The sequence below is a fragment of the Gossypium raimondii genome, chromosome 11, assembly GCF_025698545.1.
Source record: "Gossypium raimondii isolate GPD5lz chromosome 11, ASM2569854v1, whole genome shotgun sequence".
NCBI lineage: Eukaryota > Viridiplantae > Streptophyta > Magnoliopsida > Malvales > Malvaceae > Gossypium > Gossypium raimondii.
The window spans coordinates 12,872,009-12,890,065 of NC_068575.1; the positions used below are offsets into that span (position 1 = coordinate 12,872,009).

At 35.5% G+C, this 18,057-nt stretch overlaps 1 non-coding gene across 1 annotated transcript; it reads right to left on the reverse strand.

The window, feature by feature from the left end:
* Positions 1-2,029: 2,029 nt before the first annotated feature.
* Positions 2,030-2,136, reverse strand: LOC128035119 (small nucleolar RNA R71). Its single transcript, XR_008191522.1, has one exon. It is a non-coding gene; the product is annotated as a small nucleolar RNA R71 (small nucleolar RNA).
* Positions 2,137-18,057: the final 15,921 nt, after the last annotated feature.

Genomic DNA, 18,057 nt, shown 5'->3' on the forward strand with positions numbered 1-18,057 from the left:
TAAATTGCAGAATTACCAAAATTCAAGGACATTTTGGAAATTTTCTATTTTTCTCATATTTCCACCCAATATTGTTCTAAATTTCATTAAATTTTGTAATTTAGATAAATAACCAATCCATTTCATGCAATTTGGCCACTTTTTGACATTTTTATAGATTTACCCTTAAAGTTTCACATTAGTTCAATTTAGTCCCTGAACCTAAAACATGTAAATTGGTCATTTTTAATGAAAACTCATGCTAGTTAAATAATCATATATTTTTCTCCTCCTCTTCTCCATTCCACATCCTTAATGTATATAACATGCTTATAGGTAACATTATCTATAATTTCACCGTTTACTTATATATATTCATTCAAAGCTGTCCACTTGAGTCGTAGTCAGTAAATTATTTATATCTTGAGATACAGAACTCCAAATTAAGATCCATGAATTTTATCTGAAGCTAGACTCACGTATATTATTACCATAAAATTTTTAGAATTGTTGGCTTAGCCAATAAGTACAGTTTATTCTTTAAAGTCGTCCCTATTCTGCTGTCTAACAGTTCCGACCCTTCTTCACTAAAAATTAATTATCTCCTTGTACATAATTCTAATGATGTTTCCGTTTATTTTTATTGAAAATAGACTCATTAAGGATTTAAAAATATAAATTTAAGTCTCTAATTATTTTTCTCCAATTTTTGATGATTTTCCAAAATCAGTACAGGGGAACCCGAAATCATCTTGACCTTGTCTCACAAAATTTATTATATCTCATGATTTACAATTTATTACTTACACCGTTTCTTCTATAAGAAACTAGACTAAATAAGATTTAATTTAATATTTTATTCATCCTCTAATTAGATTTCCACAATTTATGGTGATTTTTCAAATTTAACCTACTGCTATTGTCCAAAACTATTTTGGTGCTAAATATTGATTACTAAGTTTATAACACTCTTATTTTCCTTCTCTACACTATTTCTCATCACTTTCTCTTATTTTCTCTTCACTAACATATCTAGAACACAAAACCTTATATAATAAAACCCTACATTAACATCAATTTCATACTTTTTCAATAATATCAAACTCAAAAATATATTAAAATCTTGATGCTCTTACCTTGCTCAATTGATTTCAATCTAACTTGATTTTCTCTCTCCTCCAGCCTCTATTTCTTGAATCTAACTTGATATTCTAGCTCCCCATAGTCTCCTTGTTATCTTTCTCTCTTGATGAATATGGAAATTCTTTTGATTTTTAGGTGAAAATGGTAATTTTTTTGAATGAGGGACCAAATTGTAAAGAAAGCAAAACTTTCTTTCTTTCTCTCTTCTCCTCACGTTGAATGCATGGAAGATGATGGGTTGGTTGGTTTTTTTTTCATCTTTCTTTCCACATATATATACTAAACAATAAAATAATAAAATAATAAAATAGTATTTAAAAATCAAATTAAAATATTAATAAACTAATATTTATTTATTTATTTAATCTAAAATATCTCCAACATCATCATTATCTTCTAGATTTCTCTCTCTTCTAAATGACCATTTTTCCCTTTATGATCTTTTAAAATTTCATCCTTGAGTCATCACTTAATTTGGTAAAATTACGATTTAGTCCCTCAAAATTCTTTACCTTTTTCATTTTGGTCCTAATCCATCCATTTTTCTTAGTTTCTAGATCATTCCACCCTTAAGATATTTACACCTTTGGTCCTTTAAATTTTTTGTATTTACACTTTAACCCCTCAAATTTTGAATATTTACTCTTGACCCACAAAACTTTTCTCACTTTTGCGATTTAATCCTTTCTTGAATTAATATGTCATAATATACTTCCCAATGTTGACATAACTCAATATTACCCTTTTTTATCACTTTATTTCCTTATTTTACTATACCAAGATAATATCTTACTGTAGAAATTTTCAAAATATTACATTTGTGGTCCCAAAACCACTGTTCCGACTAGGCCCAATTTCAGGCTGTTACAGATTTTTGGTTAAGTATTTCTCACATAGCAAAAACGATAAGTTAAGGAATGAGATCACAACTTTCCAACAATTGGATGACAAGTCTTTGTATGAGGATTGAGAGCGATTCATGGAGTTACTTCGTAAGTGTTCTCATCATGGGATTCCTCATTGTATCTAGTTGGAGACATTCTATAATGGTCTCAATGCACATACAAGATTGATGGTAGATGCTTCCGTGAATGGTGCAATTTTGTCTAAGTCTTATAATGAGGCTTATGAGATCTTTGAGAGGATTGCGAGTAATAACTCTCTCACTTCGTTATCAGCTCAAGTATCGTCTATTTCTTCTATGTTAAAACAGTTAATTGCTAATAGCAATAATAATTTTGCAGCTCAGCCACCAAGTCTGTTTGAAGTAGTTTCCTATGTGTACTGTGGGAAAGGTTATTCTTTTGAGAATTGTCCATCAAATCCCAAGTCAGTGTACTATGTAGGGAACCAATATCAAAATAGGAGTGGACAAGGACCCCAATCCAAATTCTACAATCCTTCATGGCATAATCATCCTAACTTTTCTTGGAGCAACCAAGGAAATGGACCGAACAACAACTTATTACAGCAAAGACCCAACCAATCTCAAGGGTTTAAATAGCAAGCCTCAAAACCGCATCAAGCTGAGGCATCAAACAGTCTGGAGAACTTGTTGAAAGCGTACGTGGCAAAGAATGATGCTTTGATCCAAAGCCAAGCAGCAACACTAAAAAATTTGGAAAACCAAATGGGTCAGTTGCCTACGGAGGTTAGTAATAAACTGTAAGGAACCTTGCCGAGCAATACTGAGAATCCAAGGAATTTGGGTAAAGAACATATCAAGGTAGTGGCATTGTGAAGTGGTAAGACTCTGGAACCCTGATTGATTGATGTCTAAGATGAGCATGTTGAAAAAGAGGAAAGTCAACCAGATGTTGAAGTTCCTACACCAAAGGAATCAGAATCTGCAAATTCTTACAAGGTAAACCTTGACTTAGTGAATTTAGATATTTTAACATCTTCTTTGGATGCAGATTTACCTACTCAGAAGAGTTGTTCGGTTCAACCGAAAGTTCCATCACCTCCATATCCGCAAAGATTGAAGCAACACAAGCAGAAATAGGAGGTGCAATTCAAGAAGTTTTTGGATGTTCTGAAGAAGTTACACATCAATATTCCGTTAGTGGATGCTTTAGAAAAAATGCCGAATTATGTGAAGTTTATAAAGGATATACTATCCAAGAAGAAACGACTGAGAGAGTATGAGACTGTTGCCTTGACAAAGGAGTGCAGTGCGTTCCTGCAGAACAAACTGCCACTGAAATTGAAAGACCTAGGAAGCTTTACTATACCCTATAAATTTGGTGAATCTTACTGTGGTAAAGCTTTGTGTGACTTAGGAGCGAGTATCAACTTTATGCCTAAGTCTATTTTTAAGATGTTAGGGATAGGTAAAGTAAGACCTACAACTGTGATGCTTCAGCTAGCGGATCGATCTTTAGAATATCCCGAAGGAAAGATCGAGGATGTTTTGGTAAGAGTCGATAAATTTATTTTTCCTGCTCATTTCATTCTTTTAGATTTTGAAGCAAATAAGGAAGTGTCAATTATCCTTGGTAGACCTTTCCTAGCCACGAGGAGAATGTTAATTGATGTGTAGAAAGGCAAACTCACCATGCAAGTTCAAGATGACCAGGTAACTTTTAACATTCTTAAAGCGATGAAATTTCCCGATCCGGCAGAGGAGTGTTCAGTTATGGAAGAGATAGATACCTTGGTTTCTATGGAAAGCAATTTTGAGGAAGATCCATTAGAGAAAGCCTTAAAGTTTGACCCTTTGGAGGATGAAGAAGGTGAAGAAAACATGGCTTTGATGGAACCAAATCCGAGAAATTTTATTCAATCCTCACTGTTTGAACCGTTGGAGTTAAAAGTTAGAGAATTTGTGCAACCCAAGTTGTCAATTGAAGAGCCACCTAAACTTGAACTAAAGGTACTTCATTCCCATTTGAAATACCTTTATTTAGGTGACTGTTCTACTTTGCCTGTGATTATTTCAGCTGAACTAACGAAAGATCAAGAATAACAACTGATTGTTGTTTTAAAGAAATTTAAGAAAGCAATTGGTTGGACCATTGCTGATATTCGAGGTATAAGCCCTTCATTTTGCATGTACAAAATTATTTTAGAGGAAGGTGAAAGAGCTCGAATTGATGGGCAAAGGAGGCTCAATCCTATTATGAAAGAAGTTGTGAGAAAGGAAGTGATCAAATGGTTAGATGTAGGAATCATTTATCCTATTTTAGATAGTTCGTGGGTAAGTCCAGTGCAGTGTGAACGAAAGAAAGGTGGAACCACGATTGTTGAAAATGAGCACAATGAATTTATTCCAACAAGAACTATTACTGGTTGGAGAATCTATATTGATTATAGAAAGCTGAATAAAGCCACTCGGAAGGATCATTTTCCGTTACCTTTTATGGATCAGATGTTAGATCGACTGGCAGGTAATGAATTCTATTATTTTTTAGATGGCTATTTGGGATAAAACCAAATAGTTGTAGCCCTGGAAGACCAACATACAACAACCTTTACTTGTTTATATGGTACGTTTGCTTTTAGGCGAATGCCTTTTGGTTTATGCAATGCACCTGTAACTCTTCAATGATGCATGATGGAAAAATTTACTGATATGGTTGAAAATTTTATTGAGGTTTTCATGGATGATTTTCGGTCTTTGGTAACACTTATGATATCTGTTTGAGTAATTTGGCTAAGGTACTGAAGAGATACGAATAGACGAATTTTGTCCTTAACTGGGAGAAATGTCATTTTATGGTTAAGGAAGGGATTTTCTTAGGCCATAAAATTTCAAAGAAAGGAATTGAAGTCAACAAAGAAAAGGTTGACATAATTGAAAGATTACCGGCCCCAATTAATGCGAAAGGAGTCGGAAGTTTCTAAGGCCATGCCGATTTTTACCAAAGGTTTATCAAAGATTTCTCAAAAATTTCTAAGCCACTGTGTTTGTTGTTAGAGAAAGATACAGTGCTCGAGTTCAACAAAGCATGTTTGGAAGCTTTTAAAGATCTAAAGAAGCGGTTAATCTCAGCCCCAATAATCATTACACCTGATTGGAACTCACCTTTTGAGTTGATGTGTGATGTCAGTGACTATGCTATTGGAGTTGTGATGGGTCAAAGAAAAAATAAAGTGTTCCACCCCATTTACTATGCAAGTAGAACCTTGATAGAAGCCCAACTCAATTATACGGTAACTAAAAAGGAACTATTTGCTATAGTTTTTGCTTTTGAAAAATTTCGCTCATATATTATAGGTACCGAAGTTGCAGTATTTACTGACCATACGGCCATTAAACACTTGCTCACGAAGAAAGATGCGAAATCGAGGCTAACTCATTGGATACTTTTACTCCAAGAATTTGACCTTTAGATCCAAGACAGAAAATGTGTTAAAAATCAAGTACTTGGTCATCTGTTAAGGTTAGAGCAATATGAGGTAACTCGATCATGTGTACTTATCAACGAGAATTTCCCAGATGAGCACTTATTTGAGGTGAGTCCAATTCATGAAACACCTTGGTTTGCTGATTTTTCCAATTACCTTGCAGGTGGAATAATTCCTCGAGAAATGACATACCAACAAAGGAAGAAATTCCTTCATGATAGTCGGTATTATCTTTGGAAGGACCTGTTTTTGTTTAAACATTGTGCAGCTAATATAATCCGAAAGTGTGTAGTTGAAAGTGAGATTCCTGAGATCTTATATCATTGCCATTCATCTCCAAGTAGGGGACACTTTGGTGGTTCATGTACTGCAGTAAAGATTTGGCAAGCAGGTTTCTTTTGGCCTACGCTATTTAAAGATGCTTACGCTTATGTAAAGAACTGCGATAAGTGCCAAAGAACCGAAACTATATCAAGGAGGAATGAGATGCCCATAACAAATATTTTGGGGATTGAATTATTCGAATGGGAACAAATACATCTTAGTTGTTGTGGACTATGTATCCAAATGGGTTGAAGCTGAAGCATACCCTACAAATGATGTTAAGGTAGTCATGCGATTTCTACATAAGCATGTGTTTACATGATTTGGGACACCAAGAGCTGTTATTAGTGATGAAGGTTATCACTTTGTGAACAAAAGGCTTAAGTGCCTGTTTGACAAATATGATGTGAAGCACAAGATTGCTACTATCTATCACCCCTAGTCCAATGGGCAAGTTGAAAGAGTGAATCATGAAATCAAAGGTATCCTTGAAAATGTAGTACACCCTAGCAAAAAAGATTGGTCTCGAAGGCTCAATGATGCATTATGGGCCTATCAAACAACATTTAAGACTCCGTTAGGAATGACTCCTTATCGGTTAGTCTTTGGAAAGACATGTCATTTGCCATTAGAATTGGAGAATAAAGTTCACTGGGCTTTGAAGCAGTTAAAATTTGATCTTAAGCAAGCCGGTGAGAGAAGGATGTTACAATTGGATGAGTTGGAAGAGCTGAGGTTGTTTTCGTATGAGAATGCCAAAATGTGTAAAGAAATATCAAAGAGATGGCATGATAGTCATATACGACCTCGCGAGTTTAAAAAAGGTCAGAAGGTGTTGTTGTTTAATTCAAGGCTGAAGTTATTTCAAGGGAAGCTGAAATCTCGATGGAAAGGACCCTATACCATATACCAAGTTTATCCTTATGGAGGTATTGAATTATATGACAATTACGGGGATGGTGAAGATAAGTGAATTAAATCCTCGCCCATCTTAACAGACCCTTAATTTTTCATGAACTCATTGTGTAAATAAATAAATAATTAGAACTTATTTTCTTAATCTATTACATTTAATTAATTCTGTCTAAGGAGATTGGAACTTAAGCGGGACCGCTGTGACCCCTCTAACCTTTCCTGTGAATTAATTAAATGTAATTTGTTAAGAAGAAATTTTCTAATTAAAAATTTTAAGTTTCATTTTGTTCAGTTTAAATTTTAAATTTTTATGTTAATAAAAGGGATCAAATTTGTTTTTTTATTTTTTTTTAAAGATATAGTCTGAGTTTGAGGCCCAAGACAGCAGAAAGGAGGGGAAATCTATGCCTTGCCGTCACACCCATTACTTGTCGCTCAAGTAACTTTAAAGTAGCTAAATTTTAGCTACATGTTGCCCTAATTTTTCCCTATATAAACTCCTCTTCATTGTACTAATTTTCATTTCCCTCAAAGCAATTTGCTTCCACCCTAAAAATCCCAAAATCTCTTCCTTGTGCCGTCAACCTCAAATCCTGAAAGAAACCCTAGTCCTTTTCTTTCTTTTTATCAAAATTCCCTGTTGCTACCGCAAGGAGATCACCGCCGCACCATCCTTGCCGTCGCAAGGTTTTTGCCATAGCAAGTTATACCAACTTTGTCAATTTCTCTTTTTTCTCTTGTGCAGAAACTCTGCTGAAATTTTTGGAAAATACCATGTCTCACAAAAGAACTAGATCGTCAAAGACTACTCTTGAAAACCTAATTGTGGTTGAGGAAGAAGTGAAAGAGCGATTTGATTCAAGTTTCAAGCATCAACCTATGATGCCAGAAAAAGGTTTTAACCTAAAGAGCAATGATGTGATGGTTGTTCCTGTGCCAATTAGAAAGATAATCAATGCTCTCAAATGGGAACGATTCTACGATGCTCGTTCACTTCCTGATGATGTACTAGTTCGAGAATTCTATGCTAGTTTTACTACGCAAGATGCTACTGAAGTCACTGTTCGAAAGAAAAAGGTACCTCTTACTTCTAAGTCCATCAATGATTTGTTTAATTTACCTGATGTTGAAGAAGATGAGTACTACCCTATGATGAGTAATATTAATTGGGATTTTCTTCAACAAGTGCTTGATGTTGTGACAAATCTGGGACCGCAATGGATTATAAGAAAGTATAGGAGCCATTCTTGTCGAAGAGAATACTTAAAATCAATAGGAAAGGTATGGTTTTATTTCGTTCGCTACAGTTTTATGCCTATTTCACATAGTTCCACCATTTCGATGAAGCGGATGCTTTCGTTATATGCAATTTTGACAGAAAAGTCCATTAATGTCGGGAAAATTATCCTCAAGGAGATTCACGATTGTGCTAAAAAGAAGGAAGAAAGTGCTTATTTCCCATCATTAACCACTTCACTTTGCTTAAGGGCTTGTGTTAAAACACAAGAAAATTTGAAGGGGCGATATGTTTAAGGATGCATTACTAATTATGATCTTGAAAGATTAGTAGAGAGGGTGCATGAGCTGAATCAAGGCGAGCAAGAAGAGCCAACTGAGTCGACTATAGAGGAGTCAATAGATGGAACTGAAACTGAAGCTAATTCAGTTACAGACATTGAAGAGGAAGAATCTGATAAGGAACCAAACATTCCTAAACCAAGGGTTGAGCTAGAAGAAGAACCAGTCAAGCTAAGTGTTGAACCTGAATATACAACTCGAATGCCGACTTCTGCAAGTACTTCAAGGAAATCGAAGTTGTCAATGTTGATGGATATGTGCAAGTTCATGCACAATCAACAACAAACTTACTAGAAATATGCAAAAATTAGAGATTATTCAATTCAAACTACTTTTAAGAATATCTCTAATACTTTTGTTCCTGAGTTCCCAGAAGCTTTCTTTGAGACATGGACAGAAGAGATTGACGATGCAAGTGAAGATGGAGCTAAAAAAGACAAGGGGAATAAGTCAGAAAAATAAAAGGGGGATTATTGTCTTGTTATTCATTTAATTGTTTTTATATTAGGAATTTATTTCTTTAGTAATTAAGGATTTAATTTTTGCAAAATAAAACATAGCAAGCATGAATAAATACTTCTTTAGAAAGAAAATAACTAAGTAATGTGGCAATGGGAATGAACATATCTAGGATTAGGTTATTAGGAAAGACTTGGTATTTAAGTAGTCTTAATGACTCACCTCTCTTTCTTTACAACCTTACTTGGTGTTCAGTTTTCATTCATTACTTTGTTTTTGCAATGAGGACATTGCTTCTTTTTAAAGAGAGGTAAGGCAAATAATTGCTTGAAATTTTTAAAATTTTCATGTTTCAAATTATTTCTTTCATAACTATGTTTTAATAAATGAATGTTTAGAGAAATTCTTTTTAATAAGATAGCTTGTATGCAAGCATGAATGATGATTTTATCTTAGTGATTGTGTGCTATCATGAAAATTGGAATGTTTTTATGATCTTAGTTTTACGTAATGTTTGCCATGAAAACTTAGTTTCTATATTTAGAATTGACTTAGTAACTTTCTTGAGGCGAAATCCTAGGGGACATAAAAATCTAAAATGATATAGGCACCATTTTTTTGGATCGTTTGAGCCTTTTCAAGCCCACCGTATGATATTAGACCCTTGAAACTATAATTTTGAGCTTAAAGGCCTGTTCATTGTAATAAACCTACATTATAAGCTAGTTACCATTTTTTCTTAAATTATCCTAATTTTGTGCACCTATCTTAACTATGTATGTGCTCATGCTTACAAAAAAAAAAACAACAACAACAACAAAGAAAAAGAAAGAGAGAAGAAAAATTTGCTTATTCTCCAAAAAAAATGTATGAATATGAGTTCAAAATAAGTTTGGGGGAGTTCCACAGGTTCACTTGAAGAAAAAGGTTGAATTTTGAGAAATTCAAGACAAGTTAAAGGTTAAGATTTTGAAACTGAAATTGTAACATCCCGAATGTTGGGCCTAGAAGAAATAGGTTTTGAACAAGGGAATAGTTAGGAAACTACACATAAATATTTAGGTGTGCAAGGAAGTGACGTAAATGGATGTCTGCTTCAGTGGTTAAGTGATTTAGGAGTGTTTGGAAGTGTCTGAGAAGTTAGGGGTTCAAGCCTTGGCTTATGCAAAATTTTTATTTTAAGTGAATAAAATCCTTGGATCTAGATAGTAGGTTCTTAAATTATTGTGGTTAAAATATGATACAAAGGAGTTGTTGGTCTAGTGGTAAGAGGCGTGTGGAGTGTACATGGGGTCTAAGGTTTGAGTGGTTGCGCATAAAAAATAGAGTATTTATTTTGCTGCCTAATTTGTGTGGGTGGTAGAGTTGGATTGAAATACTACTAAATGGAGTTTGAAATAGTCATAGAGAGATTTGAGGAGGGATATTTGGAGAGATTTTAGGAGAGAATATTGGGATTTGGGGAGGTTATTGTTGTTGAGAGATATATATCCATCTCATTTGGTCATTTTTCTCGATGGGAGATCGGCGAGGTTTTTAAGGTTTTCGTCGCTTTCTCCAACCTGCATTGCTTCCATTCCTAACCGGTGGTGGTCGATGCCGATTGGTATATTGTCTAGGAACCAAGGGTGCGATGATCATTGATTTTTAGAATAAGAGTGTTTGGAATGAAGGGAATCTGCAAATCGCATCATGTGTGTAACCACCCCACTGTAATTGTAGAACGGCAAAAGCCGAAATATGACGTTTGAGACCACACGAGTGTGTGATCGCTCGATTGGTAAGCCAAACCTGCGAATCATGGGCGATAGACTGTAAGGGCCTCCATGAGCATTTTCATTGGCTTAGGAAGTAATGGGCCACGTTGGGCCAAATTTGGCCGTGTGGGCTTAATCGGCTCATGGGCCTCACATGGATGAAATCCACAATTTGTGGCAAATACTGGACTGGGCTATGTAGATCTCATAGCCGTGGCGAAATCTAGGCTAAACGGGCTACACGAGCGTGCGGGCCCACTTGGGCCGAGTAATGGGCATTGACCCATTTACACTGTTATGACCATTTAGATTACCTGAGTCGCTCGAGGCGACTGAAAACCTTTCGAGAGGTCGATAAATGATCGATATACCCCCATAGGGTAAAATGACCGAAATACCCCTATAGGGTAAAATGACCAAAATACCCTATAGGGTAAAATGACTGAAATACCCCCGTAGGATAAAATGACCGAAATACCCCCATAGGGTAGAATGACCGAAATACCCTTATAGGGTAGAATGATCGAAATACCCCCATAAGGTAAAATGACCGAAATACCCTCATAGGGTAAAATGACTGAAAGACCCCCATATGGTAAAATGACTAAAATACCCCAATAGGGTAGAATGACTGAAATACCACCATAAGGTAGAATAACAGAAATACCTCCATAGAGTAAAACGACAGAAATACCCTCATAGGGTAAAATGACCAAAATACCCCCATAGGGTAAAATTACATGGGAATGGGTTATTATATTTGGAGGAAGTGTACCGTACTGATAAGGTTGCACGGGCTGCCCAAGACGACTCTGGACCTACTGATGGCTATATGCCGTTTATTTTACTGGTAGCTTTGGTGCAATACTGTTTACTGCCGCAACTGGTGCTAATCTTGGTGTGTCTGGTTGGGTGGGTTGACTCTATCCTCACATGGTGTGTTTGGCGGGACAGAGTGGTGTGTAGAGGCTGGATTAGGTAGGATTTCTAAATGCATATTTGCATTGATTAATGATTTTGTACTGTTATTGCATCGATTAATGATATTACATACTGTTCACTGCATGACTGATATCTATTATTGTTATGGGCCAAGGCCCCACTGATAATATCACTGAAATTGGGTAAAGGCCCTACTGATTACTGGCATTGTGATGGGCTCAAGCCCAATCGTTTACTATTACGAGAAAGGGCTTAGGCCTACACTGAGCTAGGCTGTTACTGTAACGGGCTCAGGCCCAAACTGCATTTATCTACTATTTAATTTACTATTTGCTTATTAGGGGACTACTATTTAACTGTACAGGTAATCCCCAGTTGTAGGCGGGTCGGTGTTGTGAGGGACTCGGAGGTGGCCACACAACTGCAATTGTTCTACACTTGCTTTTATTTAAAATTAAAGTTTGTGTTGGGTTTTATTTATGTAATAAGGCCATTTATGTTTTTTTAAATTTTTAATTAGGCATTTGCTTACTTATTTTAAACTGCTAGTTTAGCAGCAGACAAATTTTCAAAATAATTACTGTTTTCAAAGACACGAAATTTAAACATTAGAGTTTTCAAAAGCTTCTGTGATTTTAGATAAACCTTTTATAACAATAGCAGATAACAAGGTAAACATTTTGGACTAAATGATTTGTTAAATAATAATAAAGGGGTTTTTAAACCTAGAAATGAATTTTTACCAACGAGTTCAATTTTCGCAAAACACCTCAATGTGACACTGCCAGATTCAGCCATAACTCCTAGGCCAGGTTTAGGGTGTTACAAAAATGTCTCATCTCTTGAAATCCCCACCTTTAACCGAGCCCCATTACAACCTTATAAAAGACCTATTGATTTTATGATTATGTCACCTACATTAGTGAAGAGGAAGTATTAAGTTCAACATATGAAGATCATAAATAAGCCTTATGATTGTTTTGCTTGATTGATGAGAAATTGTGTTGAATGAAGAATATTATCTATGGCTTTGACATACATTCAAACTATGATTCATGTTGATATATCTTGAAACTTAGAATAAAATTTTCAAAATGTTTGTATATGAGTTACTTGTTAATAAAGAGGATCTATGAGCATGAAGTCATTGATGCATGGTTATGAGACGAAGATTGATGCTACTTACACTTTTAGCAAAATTTACCTTAGCAAGACCTTGTGCTGTGCATGAACATTACTCGGGACGAGCAATGATTTAAGTTTGGGGTGTGTAGACTGAAAAATATATAGGATTTTTCCTATATAATTCGTCAGCTTCTCACTTAAATTTGTTGTTAAAACAAAGTAATTGTTTAATAAATTAATGAAATATGCGAAAATATAAAATTAGAACATAGAAATTATTAAAATGTGATTTTATACTTTATTATATAGTTTTCATGCATAAAATGGCTTATTTTATATTAATTTGAGCATATTATATTTTTAAGCTATAAAGTGAGCCAAGCATGATTAAATTAGATAATAAAATATAGAGTTATATTTAATATTTCATTTTTAATAATTCATTAATAAATTGGCTTTTAATTAATTAAGTAAATTGATTAATTAAACTGGCTAAATTATATTATTTGGTCCTCTAAACTATTTACTATTTTTGGACAGGTCTGAGAGTTTTCTTCTAATTGCAAAATTGTCCAAATTTTGGACCAAGTCAACCCAATTTTTTGCCGCACATGGATGTCATAAACCATTTTTTGGTTTAATTATACAAAGTCCTTGAAGAGTTAAAGAAATAAGAGATTTTCCCAAAGATTTACTGATGATCGAGTCTTAGTCTTGAGTTGTTGTGGAACTCAAATCGACCAAAAACCAAGGAAAAATCAGCCACCTTTCCTCAATTCATGGTTGGCCACTCTTGGAGGAAGTTTCAAAGGATGGAGACTCCTATTTTTAGCAAACTAGCTCCCTTGCCTCACCTATAAATAAGAGCTCATTTCTTACTTTTTCAATCATCCCTTATCCCATCATCTCTCACTCATTCATCATTCTCTCAACTCTTTTAGTTATCTTCCCCTTTCATCATCCTTGCATAAGGATTTTAGCAATTAAGCCTCTTAAAGAACCCTTGGTCAGCCACCTTGGAGAGCCATCAGCAAAGGAGCAACACAAAGAAGTGAAAGAGCCTCATCAGTCAGAGTCTTGGGTGACAGCCACTCTGAATTGGGTTTAATCTTTCTTTTCTTTAAATTTAATTTAAAGATATTTTCTATGTGTTCTTTATTCTTGTTTACAACAATGATAGCTTAAATTTATTTAAGCTAGGAAGATTATTTTGATTAAATAATATTTATTTGATTCATGCTTATAATGTTTGTGCCTCAATCAACCATGTTTTCAATTAAAATCAAGTCTGTCTTTCATTCATACGTGATTGAAATGCACCTAAATTAGCTGAGCGATCCTAATCAGACGACGACTAATGGACGCATAATTGAAATGTGCATGCTTAATTTAGATCCTAACACGATTAAATTGTAAGTTGCATAACAACTCTAACCAAGCTCTATTATCTGCATAGTTTTTAGATTTGTGTGATTAAATTGTTTCAAACCTATTGTTTCAAACCTAACACGTCCCTTTTACCTCACACGAATGATAAGAAACCCTTAGTAAATAAGTATCAGTAAAATGCATATTTACTAAGTAAAGGATTCCAAAAGGACCTAATGTGGTTTCTAAACTCATGAAAGATAGAGTTGCCATGGAATGTTTTTCCGAATGTTATTAAGCATGTTGATAATAAATTGAGTTTAATTAAAGTAATTGTACTAGTTTATTTATGTTATAATTGTTGAAAATTGTGTTTAGTTTTACTAAAATCTATTTCAATTATATAGTTTGCATACTTAGGATAATTGACATTAGGGATCATTGCATTTAGTTTAATATATTTTAATCACCACTTCTCAACCATATTGTGATTTTATTTATCAAATTGTTAATATAATTTTACAAATTATGTGACCTAGCACAAATACAATCATTGTGGAGACGATAACTCGATACTTACTTATTACTTGATAACGACTGTGTACACTTGCACAACCCGAATTGTTACACCACCATACCTTGCGCATAGCGGCTCTATCTCAAAAGTTCAGCCTCCTACTCAGCCATCGATCTACCTCCCTGAGTCAGATTTAAGAACTCCCTCCTATGGGCATCCACATAACTGGCCCCCACATACTTCCGTTGGAAAGCGATCTTAACGAACTCCCAAATCAGTCGATCGGGCTGAGTGCCCTCCTTAACACTGAGCCACCACTGACACGCCTCATCACGCAGTAGCGATACAACACCCTTCAACTGCTGCTCAGGGGTGCAGTCTGGTCGTCCATAATCCTCTATGTGGCTTTAATCTAGTATTCTGCCACATTAGGGGCAACTCCAACAATACACTTAAAAAGCTCAGCTCCATTAGATCGGAGTCGTTCCGTAACCGACTCGCGGACTCTAGCTCCCGTCTTGGGCACAGCGACCCTCTCTAGAATCCTTAACATGGATTGAGACAGTGCGTCGTCCCTAGTCGCTCGATCATTAGACTCAGTCTCAGCCACAGGTGAAGCCGGTGTCTCACTTGTATCTAAATTAGGCAAGTGGCAAGAAGATAAGGACCCAGCTCGAGTACCTCTACGACGTCTACCACGTACTCTTGTATCCCGTCCGCGAGTACCTCTTGTGCTCATTATCTATTCGCGTTAATCTGTATTTACACTTTTATGCATTAGTTTACAGTTCCAGTGTTTATTAATAGATATTTTATGAAAACAGTATCAAAAGTGTAATATTTGTTTTCGTACGACGCAGTGTCTACCAGTGTTTATCAATTTTACTACAATATCAGTATACGCTAACCTGAGTGTTTTCAGTACAGTCTACCTATAGTAGTCTCAGTTTGTACTATCTATAGTAGTTTCAGTATCAAATTAGTATTAGTTTAAAACACATAAAGGCTTCAGAGAACTTACAGGATTGACACCGGAGACTCGGTGTATCACACATTAAATAAAAATGTTTGAAATCATTCAGAAATCAGTGCTTCTAAAAAAACAAGTTTCAAAACCCAAATCCAAATCCGAGTTTTGCAACCTGGCTCTGATATTACTAAATGTAAGACCTGAACCTGAAACCCGACCTGGATGTTATGGCTGAATCTGGCGATGACACATGAAAGTGCGTTTGAAAATCGTATCATTGCTAAAATCGTTTTCCATTTTGAACTTATCATTATCTTTCATTAATTCTCCAATCGTGATTCATTTCTAAAATGATATACTTTGCAGAAGCTTTTTAAAAATAATTTTCGTGTACGAGGTAATTTGATAAAACATTTATCTCTTTTAAAAGCCCGAGTTTTACCTACTTCTAGCAAATATAAACAGAAATTAGTATAAAATGCAAATTTTAGGTAAAAATCCAGAGAGGTGATTATTATAGAAAAATATCCCAAAATAAAACTTAAAAATCGTAAATAAGTATCAAATAGTAAAAAAGGAGTTGTGTAACCACCGCTGAGTCCTTCGCCGTATCGATCCGCCTATGTCTACGGATTACCTGTACAGATTAAACATAAGGGGTAAGTTTACGTAAATTCAGTGTGTAATCCCCATGCAAAAAAACAAACAATAACAAATAATCTCAGTTTGGGCCTAAGCCCTTTTCAGTATCAGTAAGCATTATGGCTTTAGCCCATCACAAGATCAAGAATAATGGATGCTTATGCAATTATAAAATCCTACCCAAATAGCCTCTACACTCCATCTCCGTCCAACCCTACACTCCATGTGGGGATATAATCAACCCACCCATCCCCACACTCCTAATAGTATCGAATGCGGCACTAGACAGTTGTTGTAGTTGAGCTACAAGTAAGTTAGGCTTGAAGCCTTTTAGTACAATTCCACCAATCAATATCAATTCCCTACCTAATGTAATGCATCATAAAGACATGTCATGATATCATGTATAATCAGTATAGGGTATTTAGCATGCTCATCATACAGACATACATATCTATCTCATATACACATATAACAGTCTTTTCAATAATTTTAGTCAATTAGGGGTCTAGGTAAACTTACCGACCGTACAGTAGGTTCACAGTCGATTTGGGTGACCCGTGCAACCTTAGTAGTCAAACAATGAAAATGGGCCCACAAGCCCATGTTGCAAGCCCATGTAGGCCCACACAACCCAAAATGGCCTTGACCCAATAAATATCAAAAGCATGTGTGGTTCACCCGTGTGGGCCCACGAGCCCATGTGGAACACACGGCCCAACTCGGCCCGACCCATGAATCGCACACGGCCTGCCTCATCGATCTCATGCCCGTGTTTGGTTACATGGCCTAGCACATGAGCGGTCCTAAGCTCGTGTGTCCTAGATAGTCCCATTATTCAGCTTTTTGTCAACTAGCATTTTTAGTGATGTGATTACACACCTGATCGATTTCATTGCTAACTCCACCAGCAGTACTCCAGAACCTAAATCGATAAACCAAAGCCCAATTTAGTGATACTAATAGACCTTAAATGAAATTACCACTAGTTATTCAACAAATAGCCGTCAGAAACCTTAAGCTCGAACAAGCACAGGAATTCCACACGCCTAGAACGTCGATGGACGACCAACAACCCATTGATTAGTTCCTAGCACCAAATGCAAAACCCCTCTTTAACCATTTAACCAGAAAATGTTTAAAACATTAAGGTCGAAACTCACCAACTTACTAATAACACACAAACGATATAGGAGGGATGCAACTAAGGAGTTGGTATTCAACACAAAAGCAAAAAAGAAGAAGACGGAAGGCAATACAAAAGAAATCGACAGAGAATAAAGTAGGAAGAGATAGATTTCTGCACAATAATGAGAGGAAAAATGAATGGAAAGTCGGCAGCAACAGAGGAGAAATGGTAGAGCAAAAAGAAAAGAGAAAGAAACTATGCCAAATGACCAAAATTTGCAGAAAGAGAGATGAGAGCCGAAATTATCAGTCTACCAAATCGGGATAACTCCATAATCCCATGTTTTCCTCCTAAAATTAGTCCAACACTCCAATCTCATATTTTCATCCTAAAATCACTCCAACATTCCCCCACCACGCCACTATTACTCAGAAACCCAATCAATACAACCTCTTACCAAAACAAAGAGTAAAAATTATCCCCTTTGCCCATGCAAGGACTCAAACTCCAGATCTCCTGCAACATTAGCACTCCACTTAACCATTAGACCAACAAGCCCATTCTGACATATTTTACAAACATTTATTTAAAAGCCTACTGACTAGGGATAAAGGTTTATTCATTTAAAAACAAAAATTTGCCCAAGCCAAGGCTTGAACTTAAGACCTCCTAAACACTCCCAGAACATATAACCACTAAATCTAATAGATATTTATGTCATAAACATACAAAAATAAATGTATAAGGGATTTTTGGGGCGTTATAGACATTTCGACTGCTGATTATGGTGGAAGTCATAGTATACATTTTCTACAACAGTCTAAAAATGAGGGTAACAATATTTTCTTATAGATTTAAT